The sequence below is a fragment of the Lagenorhynchus albirostris genome, chromosome 10 (assembly GCF_949774975.1).
Source record: "Lagenorhynchus albirostris chromosome 10, mLagAlb1.1, whole genome shotgun sequence".
Taxonomy (NCBI): domain Eukaryota; kingdom Metazoa; phylum Chordata; class Mammalia; order Artiodactyla; family Delphinidae; genus Lagenorhynchus; species Lagenorhynchus albirostris.
This window is the reverse complement of record NC_083104.1, coordinates 94443573-94461973: the sequence shown is the minus strand read 5'-3', so window position 1 is coordinate 94461973 and position 18401 is coordinate 94443573. Positions and strand designations below refer to the sequence as shown.

The window sequence follows — 18401 nt, the reverse complement described above, 5'->3', positions numbered from 1 at the left end:
TTCCTCCAGACCTGATTTACCCTGTGTGCTCTTCCCTGTTAATCCATTGCCCCTGGGCACAGAGCCAAGAAGCTGGAAGGCCCAGGCCCTTGTCTGGGCTCCAGGGCCCACACACGGGCAGGGGCAGAGGGCAGGGTGGGCAGACAGACCCACAGCGAAGCCGATGACGATTCTGTGGCTTGTGAAGTCCGGCTCTGCGACATTTACAGCCGAACAAAGAACTGTCAGATCGTCAACAGCAAAGCTTAAGAAATGCCCAGAAATCATTCTAGCTCCATTAGGCCACACGTTCCTCCCACTCCAGCTGTAGTTCTATTGTTCACAGAGGCCAAAAGAAACTAGAATACCCCTTCCCTCGTTGAGGTGGTTAATTTTATGCATCAACTTGGCTAGGAAATGATACACAGATATTTGAGCAAACATTATTCTAGATGTTTCCGTGAAAGTGTTTTTTAGATGAGGTTAACATTTAAATCAGCAGACTCGAAGTGCATTATTCCCCATAATGTGGGTGGGCCTCATCTAATCAATTGAAGACCCTTACTAGAAAAAGACTGATTTCCCCTTAAGAAGAGGGAATTTTGCCAGCAGACTGCCTTCAGACTTGAACTGCAAAACTCGCTCTTCTCTGGGTCTCCAGCCTGCTGTCCTGCCCTGCTGGTTTCAGACTTGCCAGTGTCTACAACTGCATAAACCAATTTCTTAAATCTTTCTCTCTCCCTCATTCATATACATACACACACATACACACACACACACACACACACACACACACACATATATACACACATACAGTTGACCCTTGATCAATACAGGTTAGAATTGCATGGGTGCCCTTACAGGCAGATTTTTTTCAATAGTAAATACTACAGTCCTACACAATCCACGGTTGGTTGAATCCATGCAGGCTGCAGATACAGAGGAACCGTGGAGATGGGCGGCCGACTATGTGTTACATGCAGATTTTCAACTCTGCAGAGAGTTGGCACCCCTAACCCTCACGTTGTTCAAGGGGCAACCGCATACAAACACACGAACACACATCCTGTTGGTCTGCTTCTCTGGAGAAAGAGAAGTTTCCCGAACTAATACACACTCAATATTCTGCCCCAAAGAAAAAACCCTCCTCATTGTTCAAGGCATTCTCTCAAATGCCACCTCCTCCGTGCAGCAACCCCTGATTTCCTCTGCCAACATAACTGCTGCTTCTTCTGTGCTCATTTCTGTAGTATACTCCTTGTGCACATTTTTGCAAACATAATTCTTAACTAGCCTTGTACCAACGTTAAGATTTAGAATCTAAATCCTGTTATTCAAAGCTTGGTCCATGAACCAGTGGCATCAGCAACCCCTGGAAACTTGTCAGAAACGCAGAATCCCCATCCCAGACCTAGGGAACCAGAATCTGCCATTCTAACAAGATGCTCAGGTGGTTTATATCACATTAAAGTTTGAGAAGCCCTGTTTTAAACAAAGCTTCGTAACTTTGAGGAGCTTTTAAAAATACCAATTGCTACCATCAGAGGCTCTGATGTAATTGGTCTGGGACGCAGGCTGGGTACCCAGGATGCTGAAAACCTTCCCGGGGGTTCCTACTGTGTAGCCAAGCTTGAGAACCATCATATAAAAGAAACCCCTCATTTTATAAGAGGAATTGAGACCGGAAAAGTCAAGAGACGGTCAGGCTGCAAAGTGAGTTACCATCAGGAACCGGCCCCCGGCAAGGTTTCCTGTCTCCCTAAAAACGTAAAGAGAAAAAGATCCATGTGCACTGTCAGCAAATTTAAAACGAAACCTGGATCATACAACGCCCAGCGGATGCAAGTCACTGTCATGACACCAAGCAACTCCTCTGTAAAGAGGCACCAGCAGGATCCTCTATCAACACAAAGAACCACTCGGTTTACGCTGGACCTCAGGAACCCTTCCCATTTTTAATGACTGTCAAACATTGAAACCAAGTGTAAAATTAATGCTGGGAAAGGTGGAGTCACCCTGCTCTAGGATGACCCAAAAATGTCCTACGTAGACACAGATCCTTTCTCTATTGGCGCCTTTATCTTCCCCCGGCCCCTGATTCTTTGCTTATGTAATTCCTGTGGAAGGTACAAGATGATATTATTGCACTGCTTAGTGTTCCCATACGGCACGGATTTTTCATCTGAGTTGGGAGATGACAGGAAGAAAAGATGGGAGGAGTAAACAGAGCGATTTTCCTTTCAAACCCTCCCTGCACTTATCTTTACGCCGACCAGGTGAAGCCCACTAATTCCTCTGCCAGGGTTATGATCAGTAACACCAGGTTTTCCACCCAGTCTATTCCCATCATGTGCTCTACCTTTTAGGAAGGGTGACTGAGGTGCAGAGGGAGCCCGTCTTGGGCGGACACCAGCGTGAAAAGTGGCTGCACCCAGACGACGGCTCACGAATGACAGGGTGACATTCTCTATAACCACCTCCTATAAACTGTCCCCAGAACAAGTTCTGGCCTGGAGTTGCTTGGAGGGAATATGCCTTTGATCTGCTGCTGACAGTGCAGTAGTTCTTCTTGGGCAAAACTACATCTTCCCTTCGTGCTGTGGACGACGATCTGCTTCACGAGGCACCTGCAGACAAAGCTAACCCAACCTCCTGCGCTGATACACCTGTGCCCAGAAATCACACCAAACCCACTGAATTACTAGCTTGGCAGCCGGTAGTAGCAGCTACCCCTACAGATGTGCTCTCAGCAGTGATAATAAAGGAAAAAAAAGAAACCCACACCATCAAGGGCACAATGCGCACGGGCGGGTGTGCATGAGCACACACACACACACACACAGAGGTGCGCACACAACTTAGGCTAACAGCCTTCCCACCAAGCCACACCAGTCGGGCCACTTTGCCCCCAGAACACATCTCCCTTGCAGATAAAGGGAAACTTTATCTTCCTGGTATAAAGGAGAGCTGTGTGTATTTGTGTAACAGATTAAAAAACAACAGGTCAGAGCAATCAACCATGACAGCGGTAGTAATGAAACAGCACTTAAAAATACTGACCAAACCAAATCACTTTGCCCAATCAGTGCCATGCTTTTAAAGCGAGTTGTTGGAATAGATCTACCAGGTGGGAACTCTTATACACTTGACTCCGGCGCCTGCATTTTACAGTGAAGGTAATGAAACGTCTAGAGAGGTGAGGTCACTCACCCAAGGTCACAGCTAATTAATTGTGCTGTCGGGATAAGCATGGCCTGTCCAGGCCCCCAGGCCAACACCCTCTGGCTGCACCACATCCCCACCAAAGCCCAGGAAGGAGTTCCAGAAGACGGTGATGTGATGCGTTTCCCAGGACAATGGTTCTGAAGCTGCTCACCGGCTACCCCAGCACAGGTCTGGCTAAAGCGAAAACTTCCTGCAGAGAAAAGGGTGAGTGAAAACTGGAAATACTTCCACTGCACCATCCCTATATTTCTTTGGAGGGCTGAAGCCAATAAGAGCTTCACTTCCCATCCCGGGGCAAAGTCAGGAGGCAGCAGAAAAGGATGGGGCTGCCCCAGCTCCTTCCAGCAGCGTTTGGCCTTTGTCTGCACAAGGTTAGAATTACGAATAAATCACCCTAGAACCAAGAGCCTATGGCTTCTCCCCAGATTCATTCACCCCCAATTATCAACAACAGCAGAGCTTCTGTACCTTCATACATCCACTTCCACTTCCTGGAAGACTGCCCTTCCCCTTTACACATCACAAACGTCTGCACGTGCCTGGAGACAGCTGTCCCAGATTCAAGGGGTCTCAGAATATAAGAACTGGAGGGTCATTCCAACCAAACATTTTTCCCCATGTTACTGTCTCTTTCTGTTGAAAAAAAAAAAAGAAATCAATGTATTTTTTCCATTAAGACCATATTTTTAAAAACTGAAAATCCAGAGAAGAAATAAAAATCCATATTCCCACAGCCCCATGATAACCAGCGTTAGAATTCTGGCTGGTTACCTACCAGGCTTTAATCTTCTGGGCCTGTGTGTTCTGAACAAGGCTATCACCATCATATACAAATACTCCTGTATCCTTTTTCTTTACCTACCATTATATCATAAAAATTCCCCACATGGCTACAGTCTTCCTCTACATAATTCCAATGGCTACTTAGCATTTAATCAACTATATTTACCATATTTACCTAACTGCTTCCCTACTGTGGAACATTTATGTTTGTTTCTAGTGTTTCACAACGTAAACAAGACTTCACTGAACACTATTGTGTGTGCGCGTTTTTTCATCGTTATTATTCGAGGTTATTTCCTCGGGAGAGCTTCCCAGAAGTCAACCTCCCATTTTTTTCATTGTTGGAGAAACACAGGCCCCGAGTGACTAAATGTCTGTTAAGGTAAAAAAGAACAGCCTCTAGGGACCCGGGTTCCGTCCTGACTCAGCTGTCAACGATTAGCTGTGTGAACACCAACGAGCCAGTCAACTCCTCTGAGACTCAGTTTCCCTTGGGTGTTAGGGGATAGGTCCCTCCAAGACATGTCACGGTGTCTCTGTCCACCATTCCACACAGCCTCCCCTGAGACACCAAATCACCGGCCCGTCTCCCTTCACACCAGCTGCTCAGGAGAAGGACTTGGTCGAAGCCCATCGTGAGACCAGACTCGTTTAAGCAGACGGGGCCATGCAGGCCAAGCCCACGACTTGCAAACTGTGGCAGCCACACTGGCTGTTTCTCCCCCGGCCCCGGTCCTTGGCGCGCTTGCTGAATCCAGGTCAGCTGTGGAATTCAACAGCCCTCCCTTCATACCTGAGTGAGCTGACCAGAGGGCAGTGTGACGACAATAAACACACCCAGGCCCCGCTTGGGGACTTCCCAGAATTCAGCCATGCAGGGGAGGGAGCTGGCCTGAGTCTCCTATCAGGGTTCTCCAGGACACTAAAGAGGCCGCTGTGCCTGCGACCGTTAGTCACATCCCCCGTGGGTCCCTGCAGGTGAAAACATGGCCCTCGGCCCAGAACACACGGAACCCAGGGAGGACTACCTCGCTCCTGTTTCCACCTCGTCCACACAAGAGTTTGCCATTTATTTTTGGCCTCTTTCAACAATGAGTTATAATCGGTAGAGAAGGGGAGACAATGAGACAACATTTTCTCAATCTCTCAACATCCTGTTTGACACATGCAGTTCCCCAGCTACTGTCCCCACAGTGATGGAATAGATGACATGAGCTCCAATTTAGTCACCATTTCCCCCTTTTCATGCCACGTCTGCGAAAGCCCTATGGACTCTGTGCATATGGCGCACGGACCTTGCAGCACATTGTGCTGGAAAAAACACAAGCTTCCGAGTCAGGCAGTGCTACGCCGATTCTGATTCCACTTCTCCTTAGCTGGGTGAACCTGACAAAATACCCTGTTTCACAGAATCTAAGCCACCAGTGCCAAGACCTATGATGATTTTACTTCCTACCAAGAAAGAAAAGCCACCGCCAATGAAACTACGACCCCACATCGATGACAAGTCAGGTCCCTATTTTAGATGTGGAAGTGCGAAAAAAAATGTGTCTTAGAATCAATGATTGTGACATTTAGCCTCTCTCCAATTAAACTTCTCACTTGTCAGATGGAGACGCTAAATGCCCACCGTGAAGCTTGGTTGTGAGGTGGGAGTGAGGTGACACTTGTGCCTGACTCTGGGCCTGGTATGAAGTACTCAATAAAGTGTTAGTTCCTCATCTCATTCCAGAAGGGATGGGTAGGTTCTAGACAGATGATAAGCTCTTTTCAGAATAGTTATCATATCTTATACGTCTTTGACCTCTTCTCACCCCCAATGACCAAGAACAATGCCACACACATTGTAGGCACTTAATAAATGGATTGTGAATACAAGTATTGAACTAGTTTGAAAACTGAGAAATGCCCCTGTTGGAGGGTGTGACCCCTGCAATCCCACTGGCTCCCCCAGCACCTGGAGGTGATGAGCACACCTGGCAGTGTCATCCTGGGTCACAGGGGCTGGAAAGGAGAAAAGCAAATGCCAGGTGCTTGGATGCACATCCCCCGTGGAACCCCCCATGGGCAGGCTGTGGACGGCGGCCCACTGCACTGGGGTCAGCACCCGTGGCTACGTCTCAGGTTCACAGACAAACGCGGCACTGTGGTACCCGCAGGCCTCGCGGGGAAAGCCGGGCTGCCCCTGTGCCCTCGATATGAACGGCTGTGCATATTAAGTCAGACAGGCTATGTCCGCAGGGGCTCTAAACCTGTCCCCAGGACTCCCTGAGAGCAACACTGTGCCGTGTAAACAAATGTCCCATGTGGGTGGTGCTGGAAGGAACAAAAGTTCAAACAAGCAGAATCCTGTGGCATTGGGTTTTTTCCCCAAAATGTTTACACCTGCTGCTTTTTTCTCCTCTGGTGCCCCAGCTCTATTGGAAAAGGAGGAGAGACAGAGCAGGGAAAAACAATCTCATTTTCCACCACCCACTTTCGATTATTCATAGTCTTGTAGGAGATGAGAGCGCTGCCAGTGACAAATTTAAATGACAAGTCTTCTAAAATCCTGACGTTGCGTGTGCGCTCACACCCTCACAAAGGCACTCACTGCTCCCTCCAAGCTCCAATTAGCTGGAATTTCACAGACCCGATTCCCTAAGGAACACTCGCACAGATGGGTATTGCTTTCACAAAGTTAGTGGGACTTGAAGGGGAAAAAAAGCAATAATAATTACCAAAATAGTAATTACCTATTCGCTGAGGCTTCACTCTTGAGTGCCTGCATAGCCTCTCCCCTCGCGGGAACGGAGGACGGAGGGAGCAGCGAGAGGAGGAATTGAGTGAGAACGTTCATTTCGCCCAGAGCTGCAGAGTGTTGGCCGTGGAGAGGAGAGGGAGGCAGTATTCTCCCCCATGCCCAGGCCCCAGAACCGGCAGGAAGTGTTCTCTTGGGTTCTCTCGGGATTAAGGGGCCTGAATCTAGTCCCTTCCCCCACCACCCCCAGGTGCAGACTCTACGTCCTTTGGCTTCTCTGTGCCTTGGGCTCTACCTCGGCCAAAAGCAAGGAAAACCTCAGGGGGTTGCTGAGAGGCTAAGGAAGCGTCTCTAGCGAGAGAAGCTGCATTCCTGGCCTGGCATCACTCAGCCTCATCTGTGCCACCTGCTACCCAAAGCCCCTGGGAGGACCCCAAGGTGGGGCATAGTGTCACTTATCTGGTTGTGCACTCCCGACAGTGAAAGGGGATTTTAGGAGGCTTTCCACAGCACTTCTCCTCCTTATTAATAAGTCCTTACTAATAAATAGGGAAAGTGGTACCTACACGTCATTAAACATCCACTAATTACTTATGAGACTTCAATAACCCACACTATGGACTCCCCAACACCCCAATCCTGGAAGAAAAAGGAAACACACCCAAAAGTTTGGATTTCTCAAAAATCCCTGTTTACATCAAGCATCAACGGCTGCTTTGTTCACAGCCGAATCCCCAGCCTAGGGAGGAGGGCTGTCCAATAAAAGTTTCTACAATGATGGAAATGGTCTATGCTGCGGCGTCTGATATGGTAGCCTCCAGCTAGCCACATGTGGTTTTCGAGCGCTTGAAATGTGGCTAGGGCAACTGAGGCCCCGGATTCTTTATTTTATTTAGTTTTAATTTATGTAAATTCACAGAGCCATATAGGGTGAGTCACTACTGTATTGCAAAGCATAGATCCAGAGAGTGCCTGGTATACAGCTGGTGCTCAATGAAGATTTGTTCAAGGGAAGAATGAATGGACAGTAGCTCACCATAATGTCCTGATTAAGCAGGATTCCCATGTTTTTTGAGCACTCACTTTAAACAAATCCCTGTTTATGTCTACAACCTTCTGAGTTAGGTATGTTTATTATCTCTGTTTTACACATAGAGAAGCAGAGGCTCAGAAGAGTTAAGTGGAGAACTGCCAGCCACGTAGAATGTGGCAAGGCCAGGACTCAACGCCAGGCCATACACAGGATGGGGCAGCCTCTTAAAACTAGTCAACTTTTCCCCTGATGACAGAAGCATCTGGATACCTCACTTTACTTTCTACAGATGACACCAAATTCAACATTTTTTTTGGAAACCTGGAAAAGGAAAGAACTTTTCCTTATGAAATACAGCAATGGATATGCAGAGTGTCAAGGGTAGGGATCTTCTGAGAGCCTAGCCAGCGCGCTCACCTAGCAAGGCCCTGTTAACTGAGTCTGGGTCCCAAGCCAAGAACTAACTATACATGCCATCACTGGGGCCGTTCCCTAAAACCATCGCCCACGCGGCAGACTCCTCTGCCGTGGCTTCCTGGTCATCTCCACAAGTTCTCACCTCCTAATGCTGCCAAGCATGTCCACCTCTCATGCACTGAGTGTCCTTCTCCAAGGAGAGTCCTTCATCCCTTCTCACACGGTGACTCACAGCCCCAGCCCGCCTTGCCCCTTGGACCACAAGGGCCTCGACCGTGTACACAACAGAAAGACACCCACCATCCGACACAGCACAAAACCAGAAACCGAGCACGACCTACAGTGGTCGACTACAGGAAACATAATTTTTCCTGAGTGCTGCTACAGAGCCAGGTGGTTCCCTGAAGAGGATTTTACATCACAGAGGCTTCTACAACTCCCTTTCAGTTATTTAAATCCGACCCGCTGGTCCCATATGAGCCCCACCTCCTCCAAAGGTTCTTCCCAAACCCTTCAGCCCTCAGGAATTCCTGTGTCCTCAGCTCTGAGGCAACATCCATTATCTGCAAGGCCACCTCCTCAGGGACCCAGGCTGCCTGAGGGGATGGGCGCTGGGGACCAGTGTGGCCTTTTCTCACAGGCGCTGTGCATTTTAGCTCTAACCTCAAACTCCTCCCTCATCAAAACAAAAGCTCATCAATGAACCTGGGCCAGCCCTTCTAGAGAACAACATGGCAATACTTCACCCCCTATCAGAGGAAGCCCCTTCCAAGTCTCACTCTGTTGCATCTCCCATTCCATCCACACAGAACTTTTTTTTTTTTTTTTCTTTTGCGGTACGTGGGCCCCTCACTGCTGTGCCCTCTCCCGTTGCGGAGCACAGGCTCCGGACGCGCAGGCTCAGCGGCCATGGCTCACGGGCCCAGCCGCTCCGCGGCATGTGGGATCTTCCCGGACCGGGGCATGAACCCGCGTCCCCTGCATCGGCAGGCGGACTCCCAACCACTGCGCCCCCAGGGAAGCCCCACCCAGCACCTTTTATGAAGAGAATTCTGTTCAAACATTTTCTCTACTTTTCCTCTTTGTTGTGGCACCCTTTACAGACTGGCACTGTCAGGCTGCCCGGGTAGCCAACCCTTAATCCAATACTGATATTTTGGGGTTACTCAACTGCCTTAAGCAAACACTTCCTGCCATTGCAGTATAACGATTCATACTGTACTTAATCACGTTTTGTTGCACTGCTGTGTGCTTGTGTACGCTTATCTTCTCTCAAGAACAAAGGCCATATCTTTAAAGAACATTAAAGAAAAATAAATGAAAAAAGGAGAGAGAGAGAAACACTCTCCAGACACTGGACAAAATAAGTAACTGTAACTGAAAGGTCCTAGAGCACTTCTGAAAATCTTCAAATTGGGAATGTCCCTCAAAGGGTGTTCTGTATCTCATCAGGGCCCAGGGCAATGCGGGAGCGATAGTGTCAGCATCCGTTCACATGACTGTCTCGCTCTCTTAAATAGTGAGCCATTCCAATGAATATCTGGCAAAGCTAATTTCACTTGGGATGGAGAATTAGTTCAGCTGTATCTAGTTCCAAAATCAAAAACAGAGAGAAGTCTTTCAAAGCCCCCAGAAACCTACCCCTAACTTAACAACATAACAAAATCGTAAAACCATTGCTACTAACTCAATAACAAGATGACAAACAACCCCATTTAAAAATGGTCAAGAGATTTGAATAGACATTTCACCAAGGAAGATATATGACTGGCTAATAAGCACATGAAAAGGTGCCCGACATTATCAGTCATTAGGAAATGCAAATCAAAATCATCATGAGATACCCCTATGCACTATCTATAATGGCTATAAGCAGGAAGACTGACAGTATCGAGTGTGGGTGATGATGTAGAGAAATTAGAATTCCCTACCTAGCAAGTAGGAATACGAAGTGGTACAGCTGCTTTGGAAAAGTCGGACAGTTTCTTAAAAAATTAAATAGACATACCATATAACCCATCAATTTCACTCCTAGATATCTGTTCAAAAGAAATGAAAACATGGGTCTACCAAAGACCTGTATGCAAATGTTCACAGCAGCATTATTCACAATAGCTAAAAACTGGAAACAATACAAATACCCACTGAATGGTGAACGGTTCAACAAAATGTGTTCTGTCCATACAATGGAATATCACTTGGCAATAAAAAAAGAATAAACTTCTTATACATGCAACAACACAGACTAACATCGAAAACATGCTAGGTGAAAGAAGCCAGACTTAAAAGACTACATATTGTACAACTCCATTTATACAAAATTGCTAGGAAAGGCAAAATGTTAGAAACAGAAAGCAGGTCAGTGCTTGCCTGGGGCTACGAGTGGGAGCAGGAATTGTCCAAAAACAAGCATGAGGAAACTTTTGGAGATGTTGGAAGTATTCTAAACCTTTTTGTGATGATAGTTTCACAATCATATACGTTTACTGAAAATCATGAGATCACTTACAGTGGGTGACTTTAAGGCATATAAATCATATCTCAGTGAAGCTGGGGTTTTCGTTTGTTTGTTTTTCTAAAAAGCAATGCTAAAGCTGCAACTTAATCTGGGGCTTCAAAACTCCAGTTTCAGTTTATGGATATTACGCTGATGACAAGAGCATCTCAATAGCCTAAGGGCTATTATCGTTGGAAATTGGAAATTTAAAAAACGGTTCATATCATTTTAATGTAAAGTCATTTTTCCATGTTTTTTTTCATACTCATTAACAATTCTCAAGGAAAGTCTAAACCCCAAGGCATCCCAGACTTGCCCAAACCTGACAGACAAACTCCCCCAAAGCCCTGTTGACAGGTGTAGAACCATCAGGGCGAGGGGTCAGCGTGGCTCTCAATGGTGCGTGTGGCCAAGTCTCTTCCCAACATTCCCTTTGGCTTGAGTCTGAAATAAAAAGAACCCCCCACCCCCAAGATCTTCTGGCTTAGAGAACGATGTTCAGTGAGTGCTCTCCTAGGGGCCCACACCCATCAGCTGAGCTCCCCAGAGCTGCTTCTCCACCAACAAGTCTCTCCAAGCCCACGTCTGTGTGACACGTCTGCTGGGTGTCTCATGGCCCGGCTCGCCTGGCCAGGTGGCATTGATCCAGCCACAATCTGTACTCATCAGGATTCCCCAGAGAAACAGAACCAATAGGATATGTATACGTGGGGTGGGGGGTTACTTTTAAGGAATTGGCTCATGCCATGATGGGGCTCATGCCATGATGGGGATTGGCACTTTGCAGGACAGGCCAGCAGGCTGGAGACCCGGGAAGAGCTGATGTCGCAGTTCCCAGCAGGAAAGCAGCCTGAAAGCAGAAATCCTTCTTCCTCCGGGACCTCAGTCTTTCCTAGCTCCTTAGAGGTCCTAAGCTAATACTTGAACTCAAAGGGTCTCTGTCCCCTGGTGGTCCTCTGCTGGCATGTGCCACACGGGAGGTGGCACTCAATAGGGCTTGCAAACCTACAGGCGACCATTAAACTCCATGGAGTGGGTCACGTTTACCTGCTCTCCCATCACCGACTTTCAACATATGCACACCCTACATTTAATAATCCTAGCAAGGTTGGCATCATCTCATCATGACATATATTTTTCTCTCTGCTGTTTTACTACGGTCATTAGAAGAGCAGCAAAATGCCAAATGTGTATTTCACAAAGTAGGTAAAGAACCTACGTAATTAAGAAATGTCTACATCTGTAAAGTCTTCACCCAAGTCTATGTTCTCATAATCAGCACCTTCGTGGAGTGTGGCCCAGCTCAGAATGACCACTCAACCCCTCCACCTCCACTGCCCTCCAGGAGAGTGGTCCCCCACATTGCGAGATAATCTCCAAAAAGACTGAGCCGGGAGATAGCATCAGGCACAAGCAGGGACACCTGGGGTGGGGAGCAAGGCGAGGACTGCACTTTTCAGGTGGCTGAACCGGTAATATTTCTGTTTGGGAGCTACATGTGGACAGTGTTCTGCCCATCACACGAGCCCAGGAAGCAGAGGAGGCTGCTCGAAAGACAGATGGGTGATGAAGGCGACACACGGAGAGAAGCAGAGCACAAAATGGTAAAATTCCAGGAGTTCATGGTTTCCAGGTACCTACTGAGACCCAGCTACATCCCTGCCCCGAGTTCCATGAGACAGCCCTGCATCCTTCCCACGGTGACGATAAGGCTTCACAGGAGGATGGTGTGTTCCTGGTAACACCATCGGCACTTTCTAGATCACGTATCTGTGAAGCAAGGACTAGATTTTCAGCCAAGACAGCACCTGAAGCTTGGCTTGTGCATATTTCCTTTTTAAAATAAAAAAACATTTAACTGTATTTTCTGAGTCTAGCAGAAAGGAATCGTCTCATGAGAAAAATGAGGGAAAATAAATCTTCAGAAGCACCGTTTGGAATAGGCTAAATCCCTGACCACAGTGGGAAGAAAGAGAACTAACATTTATTGAGTCTATGCAGACAGCTAAGGGGCGGCCGTGGACTAGGTCTTTATCTACCCCCCTCATTTTACTTGTCATATCAACTCTATATGACAGTATCTTTAGCTCCATTTTATTGATGAAAAAAATGAGGCTCAGGAAGGACATTACCTCTCCCAAAGCCACACAGTGCCACACTGCCAAGTTTTCCCAGTTAGTTTTGTGTATCACCACATCTTAAATCATGATGCTCTTTGCTGGACCATGATTTCCCTGAATCAAAATATAGAACGAATTGCCTGTATATTACGTTCTCAGTGAAACCCTAAAAACATGCTATTTACTCTCACTTTTGTTGTTGTTCTTTCCCAGTTTCAGGTATCAAAATGTCCAACTTCTTCATTTGGCTTCTCCCTGCTCCAATATAAACTTCTGCAGAACTGTACGTTTGCAAAGCCAGATACCATCAACAAAATAATCACTCACCCAAGCCTAATTTCAATTAGATAAAATGAGGCTGGTGATGCTTGACTTTTCCTAACAGTAAATAGAGTCATTTCTGTCATTTACATAATGCCCCAGAGCTTCCTCAACTCTAAACCAAATCAGTAGAGCGAAATCATTTCTCTCCACGTTCAGGGGCGGAAACTTGGAGAAAAATGCAATCACATTTACTAGTCTTCAGACAGGCATAGATAGAGAACAGACTTGAAGGAAGAACAGGAAATGCAGGGTTTGCTGGAGTTTCAGATGGTGACTGTCAAGTCCAAATACACAATTTCATTATCTGCAGCCCTATCTCTGCTAGTGTGGCAACCATGACCAGTGCGGCCCCGTTTCCTTCCCGCTCTCTCAGGCCTGTCCCAGCAGCCCTTCTCAACCTTGAGCAATTTGCTGACACTGTGAAGTAGGGCAGAAAAGGACATAGCGCTCCCAGTCTGCGGCTAATGATGCCAAACAAGTTGGGGCAAGACCAGTGTGCAGCAAGGTCAGGGCTCAATGAAACTCTGCAGCCTTATTCACTATCCCCAAAGCGCCATCCATCCCCCAGAGAGACTTTCCCCAGGGAGCCTGCACTACTATCTCCAAAAACCAGGGCAGGGACCATGAAAACAGATGTCGCCACATGACACACAAAGGCAACAGGTATTTTAACACAGCTCCCCTGCCAGGTGAACGACTCAAGGCCGTGGATGTCTTCTTTTCCCAAAGGCAGAGAGCCATCATGCCTCTGTGTCTGGCTGTGGCAGCATCCAAACCACCTGGGAGCTGGATGGAAATTCTGAATCTCAGGTCCCATCCTGGAATCTGCATTTTGACAAGATCCCCAGGTAATGCAACCTCAAATTAAAGTTTGAGAGGTACTGGGCTATTGCACGCAGGACAAAAATGCTCTGTATTGATCGACACATCCTCTTGATAAGCCAAACATTCATTCATTCGATGAAAAGCATTCGTTTGGCATTCAAGAAATATTTATAGTGTGCCTATGAGGTGACTCAGTGCCTGGCACTGTCCAGGGGAGATAAGGCAACTGGGTGAACCAAGCAGACAAAGGCTCTACCCCCTCAAAGAACTTACATTCTAACTGGGGAGACAAATAACAAAGAGAAGAACAAGCAAACAAATGAAAGAGATTATCGCCAACTGTGATAAAGAGTTCACGTAGTCATTCTACGAGCACACTGGCGTGTGCAAGATGACATCTGCTCTCGATTATTCATTACAAGTTGGTATAAGCAAAAGGTTGGAAACAGGAGAAAATACTTGCAAATGAATCAACGGACAAAGGATTAATCTCCAAAATATATAAACAGCTCATGCAGCTCAATATTAAAAAAAAAACAAAGAACCAAGTCAAAAAATGGGCAGAAGACCTAAATAGACATTTCTCCAAAGAAGACATACAGATGGCCAAGAAGCACATGAAAAGCTGCTCAACATCACTAATTATTAGAGAAAAGCAAATCAAAACTACAATGAGGTATCACCTCACACCAGTTAGAATGGGCATCATCAGAAAATCTACAAACAACAAATGCTGGAGAGGGTGTGGAGAAAAGGGGACCCTCTTACACTGTTGGTGGGAATGTAAATTGATACAGCCACTATGGAGAACAGTATGGAGGTTCCTTAAAAAACTAAAAATAGAATTACCTTACGACCCAGCAATCCCACTACTGGGCATATACCCAGAGAAAACCATAATTCAAAAAGACACATGCATCCCAATGTTCATTGCAGCACTATTTACCATAGCCATGTCATGGAAGCACCTAAATGCCCATCGACAGACGAATGGATAAAGAAGATGTGGTACATATATACGATGGAATATTACTCAGCCATAAAAAGGAACAAAATCGGGTCATTTGTAGAGACGTGGATGGACCTAGAGGCTGTCGTACACAGTGAAGTGAGTCAGAAAGAGAGAAACAAATACCATATATTAACACATATATGTGGACTCTAGAAAAATGGCACAGATGAACTGGTTTGCAAGGCATAAATAGAGACACGGATGTAGAGAACAAATGTATGGACACCAAGCGGGGAAAGGGGGAGGGGACGTGGTGGGATGAACTGGGAGATTAGGATTGACATATATACACTAATATGTATAAAATAGATAATAAGAGCCTGCTGTATAAAAAAATAAAATAAAACAAAAGTTTGGAAACAACCTAAATGTTGAATAATAGGGAACTGCTTAAGTAAACTTTGGTTTATCCCATACAGTGAAATACTACGCAGCCAAAAACAGGAGCGAGGATACTTTTACCTTCTGAGTTTTAAATATACATCTATGTGTATATATACACACATTTTCAAGATCATATTGTTGCATGGTGAAAGCAAAGTATATAACAGTGAGTATAAGATGTTACTAATTGTGTGAAAAATATTTTTCAAATTCTCGACACACATATTCACCAGTCCATACTTAGAAAAGTCATCCAAAGGAGACAACAAAACTTATAACTGTGATTGCCTCCAGTTGAAGGATGGGGCTGGGGAACACCTCCTCTTCACTGTGTACTATTTCAAGTGTGTTAGAGCACTTGAAACTTGTACCACGTGCATCTATAACCTATTGATAATAACTAAATAAAAGCTACTTTTTAAGCAAATGCATTAAAGTAAGTGCAAGAAAAGGTGGGGGCACGCAGTGCTTAGACTACAGAAGGGTATGGGTGGGGGCGGGATGGAGGAAGGGGAAGGATTCCGGGAGGAGATACCACTGGGGCTGAGGCTGGATGAACAGGCATCCACCACACACACGAGGCAGAAGGGTACTCCTGACAGGCAGGGACACATGAAGGAACAAGGGCCTTTCCGGGAAACACCTGCAGTTTGGTTTAGCTGAAGCGCGTGGGGTTCCAGAACCACCGGCAGGACGGGGGGCTGGGCAGGCTCGCCAGGGGCCAGGCCTTGCCTGTCATGCGAGAAGCTGGGGCTTTGCCTAGAAGTGATGAAATGGGGGAGCAGTAACGGGATCAGGTCTGCAGTTCTTCAAAGTAATTCTGGCAGCAGAGTGGAAGGCGGACAGAGGCAAGGGTGGCGAGGGGCAGACTGCAGCCTAATTCAGATGCAGTCAGGGCCTAGCGCCTTCTACGGAGGAAGCAATGATGCAGAAGAGGGAACAGATACGAGAGGGACGGGGGGTTGGCATCAACCAGATTTGGGAACTGATTCCGTGAGTGGGGTAGACACACCGCAAAGGATCCCTCCAACCATCTCACCTGGGCTGCCACTCTCTGACAGAAGTAAGTGCAAAAGGAGCAAGTTTAGGGGATGGGAGAGGAAGCAATGACTTGGGGGGAGACACATGTCCTTGAGCAACTCAACTCCAGCCTCATCTGTAAGATGGGGCAAACAGCTACCTTCGAGGATTATTTTAGTCAAGAAATGAAACATTTCATATAGAGCACTTACCACGTTGCACACAGTAGGTACATACCAAGAGGCGGCCCTGGATGCTGCAGAGATTATACATTGCAGAAAAGTCTCTCCAACCGAGAAATGCCTAGTTCGCTTAGGAAGGGACTTCGAGGAAATTTTTAGAAATCAAAGGAGGATGTTGTGATTCAACTGACTGCAAGTTTTATGCCTCCATACTGGTCACAGCCCCTCACCTCGACAGGCCCATGACCAGTAATGGATCCAGGGCCACAGATCTCTCACCACTGCCGGGCAAGCAACTCAAAGGAGGACAGGACGACAAGGCCAGGACTAGTCAAGGTTGGCTTGTTTCAACATTAGGCAACCACTAATATCTACAAACCTCCAACGGCCAGACCGGCCCAATAACTGTTCGGGGTTTCTCACTTCCTGTGTCGTATGTGTTGAACCTCTAACTGTGACAGCACACCAAGATGACCACCCCACCGGGTACTCGCAGGTACAATGGGAAGAAGAGCCATGTCTGGGGATTTTCCACTGAAGATGAAGCCCTGGAACAAGCCTACGGTCCAGCCACATGTAAACCCAAAGCCTCCGCGTTTCCTACAAGCACAGACTACCTGAGAATCAGGTAGTCTGATCACCTGTGAAATCAGGAATTAAAAGAAAAGTAAAAAGCCCAAGACTTAGCACAAAAATATGAACAAACCCCTATTCCTCAGTCATGATGATTAAACCAAGGCTATTTCTTACGCCTGACCCTTGGTTTTGAAAAGGTAACCCACCTCAGTCTTGTCAAGGAAAAAAAAATAATCATAGGGGTTTTTGAAAATAAGAACAGAAGTATCCAGTAATGTATAATTTGTGCCACTTCCCAAAGGCAGAGCCCCCAAATGCTTTCATGGCTAAAGTACCAGAGATGGTCAGAAAACAGGAACATCCCTGCTTCCCAAGTTGCCACCCTCCAGAAGACATTCTCTAGGGCTGCTCTGCGGGTCTGACCTGGAGGGCTGTGCTGGGGTGGGGATGGGAGGGGGAGGGCAGTGAGGCGGGGGGATGTGACAACAAGGTCTTTCTGATGTGATAGGTCGTAAGCCCTCTAGCAGAGACGGGGCTCGAGACGGACCCATCTTACATGAATTGCCCTCCTAGATTTATGCTATAAGATGGTGATCATTTACTGAATATGCACAGATCCACTGTGAGCACAGACGTAAGCTACCCAACGTATATATTCGATCAAACAGAAGAGAAATATTGGCCAGAACCTAATGACATTCCATTCAAGGCCAAAGAAAACAGGCAACAAAGGTCAGAAGCTTAATAAAATTAACATGAAAACGGACAGCCTTGGACGGTCTCCTTAGGAATCTTCAGATGTCCCATCCGAGTCAACAACAGAATGGAATGGCCTGATGAAAGTGGTTTTCTAGGGAGAAAGAGTTCTACATTCTGGTCATAATTCTCGGAAGATAGAATTAAAATATATGTACATGTCACCTACCCTAAATCCAGGCCTGTTTTTAAAAATAAAACATTCTTTCCAAGATTGCATAAATTACCCTTGGTTTCTGTTCCTTCCCAGTTCTTGCCTTCTAACTCTTTTGCCTTCTAAGCTTTGTCTCTTTCCTGGCCAACAAAAAATTCCAACTTTCAAGGGTGGGCAATAACATTTTTTCGGGACCTAAGGAGTGAGCAGCCTTCCTGGTTCGTGTGAGGACTGCTGATGGACAAAAAAACATGCACTTCTTCCTCTTGGCACGGCAGGGACTCTGATACTCTGCCCTGAGATGGTCCAGTCGGCCTGGGTAAGGTGGGGGAACCCGACGGTGAAGGCTGGTAAGCTCACCCCCAACCTGCCTG

The 18401-nt window shown here is 46.7% G+C and overlaps 1 protein-coding gene across 1 annotated transcript in view; it reads right to left on the bottom strand.

The window, feature by feature from the left end:
• The window catches only part of GFOD1 (Gfo/Idh/MocA-like oxidoreductase domain containing 1), a 96292-nt gene that overhangs the window by 76037 nt on the left and 1854 nt on the right, over nt 1-18401 (bottom strand). The gene's annotated exons all lie outside the window — the stretch shown is intronic.